This window comes from Bacillus rossius, chromosome 1 (genome assembly GCF_032445375.1).
Source record: "Bacillus rossius redtenbacheri isolate Brsri chromosome 1, Brsri_v3, whole genome shotgun sequence".
NCBI classification, from domain to species: Eukaryota; Metazoa; Arthropoda; class Insecta; order Phasmatodea; family Bacillidae; genus Bacillus; species Bacillus rossius.
The window spans coordinates 193,372,017-193,378,187 of NC_086330.1; the positions used below are offsets into that span (position 1 = coordinate 193,372,017).

At 35.1% G+C, this 6,171-nt stretch overlaps 1 long non-coding RNA gene across 1 annotated transcript; it reads right to left on the bottom strand.

Moving 5' to 3' along the window:
- Positions 1-1,507: 1,507 nt before the first annotated feature.
- LOC134529729 (uncharacterized) lies at positions 1,508-5,672 on the bottom strand. Its single transcript, XR_010074685.1, has 2 exons — positions 5,603-5,672; positions 1,508-1,767 (listed from the first exon to the last, which is right to left on the bottom strand). It is a non-coding gene; the product is annotated as an uncharacterized LOC134529729 (long non-coding RNA).
- Positions 5,673-6,171: the final 499 nt, after the last annotated feature.

The window sequence follows — 6,171 nt, forward strand, 5'->3', positions numbered from 1 at the left end:
CAAACATATACAAGAACTTCAGAATACAGATTTTCCTTCATATCGAAATATTGTTATTTTAAAAAAAATATTTTCTTTTGTTGATAATACACTTTACGTCGTCCGGGCCTGCGGCCCCCTTTCGAATCTGATATGCCACCGCCCAAACACCTCCATCCTCTGTTCATATTCAAACCTCCCGCCAACGAGTGCGTGCGTGTGTTGGTAGCCCGGCAAGAGGGCGCTGTAGAGCCAGTGCGCCGCACCCCTATTTATAATTAATATTATTGTAACCTTTTCTTTTCACCCCTAAAATAGTGTCACGACGATTCAGTAAGTGAGTGCCTTTTGTTTTATTAATATGCTATATTTTTGTAATAAAGTACGTGCAAGCACGGCCACGAACGCTCCCTAGCGGACGATGACGGAACCAACACATAACTTTATTTAAACTATATTTTATCACATAAGTAATTATTACAGACGGTCTGATCATGGATGTGTATCTGGTAATTTTATAAAGAGTGCCATGTTTCCTGCCGTAAGCCCTTGTCTCACCCCAGTCTCCTTCTACAGCCGGCCGAGAGCGGACGTCTCTGCAGACACCCCGACGACATCACCGTTGTCTCACCGATAAGTAGATCTGTTCAGTTAGTTAATTCAAATTGTTTTCTCTTCACCCTCGGGGTCTCTCTCGGTCGGTGGGGCTGTTTAATTAGTGATTTATATACTCTCCGGAGTTTTTAACCACCCGTGTTCTAAGTAAAGGTTTGAGGTGACCACAAGTGTGGTTCGTCTCCTCAACTAAACCGATTCGTGCCTCGGGCGTTTTTTTAACAGTATCACGGAAGGATTGTATGAGGGCGTGTAACGTGCAAGTAAATAAAACCAACTTAATTGAATCACGTGTCTTTGTGTTCGGAGGGGGCCACGTGGGTCCTTAACCCAGTCAGCGGCGTGTGGGACGCCCTAAGAGCCCACTGCGGTTAAGTATAAGCGTGCCCGACGCTGAGAGCGGGCTCGGGTAGGGACAGGTGCTGAATTAGGTATCAGGAGGGCTAATATCTCGCCGCACACGGGCCACGTAACGCCCTGAGCAAGAGTATCAAGCCGGGTCCACGTGCCCACTCACATGGTGGCGCCCACTATTTCCACCAATAATTCAAATTGTTAACACCGGTACGCCCTCACACTTATTGGAATTGGCTCTAGAATATAATAGTGAATAATCTGTACTTGTCTATGATTTTTTTAATGTAAGTCTATATAGTAGTGTTTTTTTTAATGGTTGTTGGCTAGTGTTATGTATGTATGTGCACTATATGCAAATGGTAGTTCTGATAGTATATGTTCATAATAACTAATATACTGATATCAGAATAGCTCAAAATTGGTCTATATTGTACATATATGAATACTTTATAAGATATGTATTGAAATATTATTTGAGTTAGAGAAAATTGTTACTGTAGAGTGTAGATGATTGATAGATTATTAAAAAAAAAAAATTCCTAGTGACAACCATTAATAATTTTTACTGCTTTTTATTAATCCTTCATAAAAATTCACAAGTCACCATGGTTACCATCTTCCAGCCACAAAACAAATATTATCAGCGATTTTAAAATACACCAATAAATATTATCAGTGATTTTAAAATACACCAATAAATATTATCAGTGATTTTAAAATACATCAAATAAACTCTCTCGCTGCATTCATGATATCATTGCTTATTTACATTGGCCAGCCAAAGAGTAGATAAAAAAAAAGCTGTTCTCCACAAGCCTGAAACAAAAAATAAATCAAAGTTAAATTATTTATATTGTACTAAGAGAAATGAAACTGATAAATAAATGTATCAAAGAAAAAAGTTATGCGTACCAGAATGATAAATTACCTTCAAAACCATTTTAGAATTTTGATACATTCACAAATACTTTTGGTAAATTCTTATTTATGTACTACAATTAACATTTTTCTTTGTCCTTTCAAACAGATATTTTTTTCCAAATACTTTTTGACAAAAACTCATTTATGTGGAAAAAAAATTATATGCAAAACATAATTCTATTTGATGCTTCAGCAACATTTAGTTGTAAAATTAAGCTCTTGTGCCCATTATCGCAGAAAAACTAGGTATTTAACAATCCAAGTAACTACACAATTTTAGAAGTATGTTTCTCAGGGCCTCGAGTGATGTATTTGCTTGTTATCAGCTTAAGCAAATCTAGGCTTTGATTCAAGCAAAATGTTTACAAGTTGAATTCATTTCATGTAATGCATGTCACATAAGCAGTTCTTTTTTTTTTTAAGTATCTAATCAAAGTCTTCGGGGAGAGTATTAGTAGGTAGGTTACCAAAATTTGTAAGATTCTATATGTATCCTATATGCTCATATTTTAGTCGTATCAACAAAATGCCTACACGAGAATAGATGTCAGCATGTTATTTTGCAGCAGTCGATGGCATTACTTCATAGTACAGTTGTGAAATCACTACAAAATGTGTCGGATGTATATTGCAATGTTTTACAATTATTATCGATAATCGCATAACTGCAGAGTTCAGAGGGAGTTAGAAAATTAAAATATACCACACATTGTATTTTTTGTTTCTAATAATATTAGTTAATATTCATACAAAGATGGATTCAGAAATTTCCTAGAGTAACAACTTTTCCACACAAACCAAATTTGATAAATAGAAATTCTTAGTACTACGTACTTCGCCAAATAAATTATTTTTAAAGTCTAGTTAAACTTACCTAAAGAATTGCTTACACCATTTTACAGTAGTTATGAAGAAGTTACCTCTCCCTAACCATTTTCGTGATTTAACAGCACTTATGTAACTAACCTAACCAAGTATTGCAACTGTGAACTACAGTATAACCCTGTAATATTATCAAGTGAGCATGAGGAAAAAACATAAGCAGTCGATGGAAATTGAGCCTATCCAGTGTTTTAACGTTTTACCAATGGACTCAAGTAAATATAATGTTAAAAACCATTTATCAGTACCCTTGATGATTGAATTTGCTTAACCAATCCAACAATTATACAACTTCGTTGCGCATCAATAAAGTAAATCAATCATCAATACAGTAAACGTCTTCGATTACACTGCGCTAATTCTCAAAGATATTTAAAAAAATTAAATAAATGGTTTAACAGTAGTTTAATGTTCAAGCAGGTAAGTATAAACAATACAAAATTTGTAAAATCATGTGAATTGTTGGTTAGCTAAATTTAACAAAAGGTAATTTTCTATTGTTGCTGCTTATCCATAAATTAAATTATAAAATTCTGAAAATACCTTTTCAGACACTAAAAACCTTCCTCTATTAAAACTGTAAACAGCTTTTCTTAATTCCTAGTGGTTTTCAAGAAATCACATTTTGCAGGTCACACTAGATATCCTATGCAGTGAAGCAGCTGTCGCCATTTTCTCCTCTAATTGCATTGCCAATCTTGTGGTTTTCCATATATATAAGAATGTATATACTTTTTATTTGAATATTATAACCCAATGAAACGTAAATAATAGTTTTCAAAAAGTTACGAGTCCCTAATGTGTATCCAAACACAAACGCCAACCCTTGACAGGGATTTTTTTATAGCAGTATGGAGGCGCAAAGCGCAGATTAGTTACCTGCAATAGCACGTAACCTGACGTAGGTATAAAAGGAATAATTTGTTACATAATGAAAATTTATTTTATGTCAGGTTATGTGTTGTCTCACGTAAAAAATCAGAATTTTGCACCTATAAACTGCTAAAAAAATATCGCTCGTTTGGAATGCACAATAAGGAGTCACATAACTTTTTTAATGTTATAATTTACGTTACTGCATTGCATTATCCAAATAAAAAATATACAATTTGTGTATGAAAAACAACAGGATCTGCAACTCAATTAAAGAACAACATGGTGACAGGCCCTTTACAGCACAGGTAATGTAATGTAACCTATAAACAGTGATTTCTCAAAAACCAGTCTGAATTTAGAAAAACTTTGTTCAGAGTAAATACAGGTACATATTAAGAGATTAAAAAAAATAATAAGAGTCCAAAGTTTATTTTGCATACAAAACGCAGCAACGTGAGATAATAACCTAAAAAATTACTGTAAAATGTATATTGATTGGTTAAATTAGGTTAGTAACATCCAACCGTTCAATTGATTTTACAGAATTTTTAATTGGCGCTATCCTAAGCTAACCAAATGTAAATTCCACTGTACTTAGAATCACTGTACGTATATTGTTACTAACCTAACAAATTTCACTGTATTTTTAATCCAGCTAACCCAAGGGCAGTATCTCAATATTACAGATTTGTAATAAATAATCCGAACCAATCCACATGTTAAACATGATAAACTACTTGCAGTATCAAACAACCCTCAAAGAGAATAATAATTTTAAACATGTCAGGAAGTAAAAAACGTTTTAGGAATTTATAATTTTTCCTGCAATACCCCAAATGATAAATTTGTAGTTGAGCGGTATTTGCGAAAATAAAATGTTAAAATTCCGAAAATACCTTTATTATATACTCTTCAACTTCCTCTTTTCATTAAAAGCGGCGGAGATAAGAAATTCCAAATACTTTAGGAGATATCGCCGTTCTTATTTTGCTATACAAGACCTGTGTCATCATTCGACCGTCTCAATTTTTTATTGCCATGAGTTTGTGAATGCCTAATTAATGAAAATGGTTGATTATGTCAGGTGAGTTACATTATAAATACTTTGAAACAAAGCGTACATTAAAAATAATATAAATTAATTTCAATGGTTCTTTAGTTTTAAAGTATTTATAGTGTAACTGACCTGACCTAACAAACCGGGTCAAAGGATGAACAGTTACAACTCAAGTAAAATTTTTTTGTTACTTATTACTTGCGCAACAATATCCAAATAAAAAATAAGACTTTAAAATTAGAAACGTCAAAAACTCACCTAAGTTGGAGGCGGTAATTAAACACCGTTTTAAACAATAAATGAACTAAATAATCACGTATTGGTTCATTTGAACTCTGGCCTATCACGAACAAGCACGTGACATCATTATCCAATAAAAAAATAGATGCTCGTAAACAAGAAACTATGGTCATCGCCACATGAATGCACTGGTATTGTAATGAAATTTAAAAATTCGATATCTCCTAAAGTATTTGGAATTTCTTATCTCCGCCGGGTTTAATGAAAATAGGAAGTTAAAGAGCATATAATAAAAACATTTTCGGATTTTTAACATTTTTTTTTCGCAAATACCGCCCAACTACATATTTACCCCCCAAATTATATTAAGTGCACTCACCTGAATGTAATTCAGCTCTGGTAACAATTTTTTCAAAATATTTTTACTTAAATGTGGTTAACTGCTACACACCACCAGAAAACATTTCTTATGATTTTATATGTTGTGCGCTCATGAACAAATAAGATGAAATCTCCACACACTACCTAAAATTTAAAAAAAAAAAATAAGCCTATAGTGTACAAACATTTGTATAAGAAATGATTACTTGCCAAGAATAACACAAGCAATGTTAACTTGTAAACGGACAAAACTAATCTCCTAACAAATCAAACAGAAATAGCTCAATAACTTACCTGAAAATCTCATAATTAGTAACAAGGCAATATTGGTGTACATGTGTTTTACTCTTTAAAAAAATAAAATAACATTAGTCTTCAATTCTTTGATCAATAATGCAATGTTTGTTTTGAACGTACAGATAAAAAAAATAAAAACAAACCCGAACATGTACGAACCAGCCCGAAGGTCATGTCGATCTAAGGGGGTGAATCTTCGGTTGTCCAGTTCCCACGCGCCCGCCGCCGCCAGCGCTTCGGGCGGCGCTCGAGATGACCAGCGGTGTCGGCGGGACGAAGAGACCCGGGTGTGACCGGAGCTCGAGAGCAGTCGACTGTGACGGGCCGTTCCCCACGGCGGGGCCCCGCCCGGTCGTGAGCTGACAGTGGCTCTGGCAGCGTGGTTCTGGTGCGTGGGCTGGAGTCCTGTCGGGGCTGCCGCCTGGCCAGTTCGTCCCTGATGGCATGAAGGTGCGACTCAGCTGGGGCCAGTCTGGCTGAGGCATGTTCCACTTGGCTCACCCTCTATACTGCGTCCTCGTGGCCTAAATGTGGTGACCAAACACACTGCGTTTTATTTTCATAAT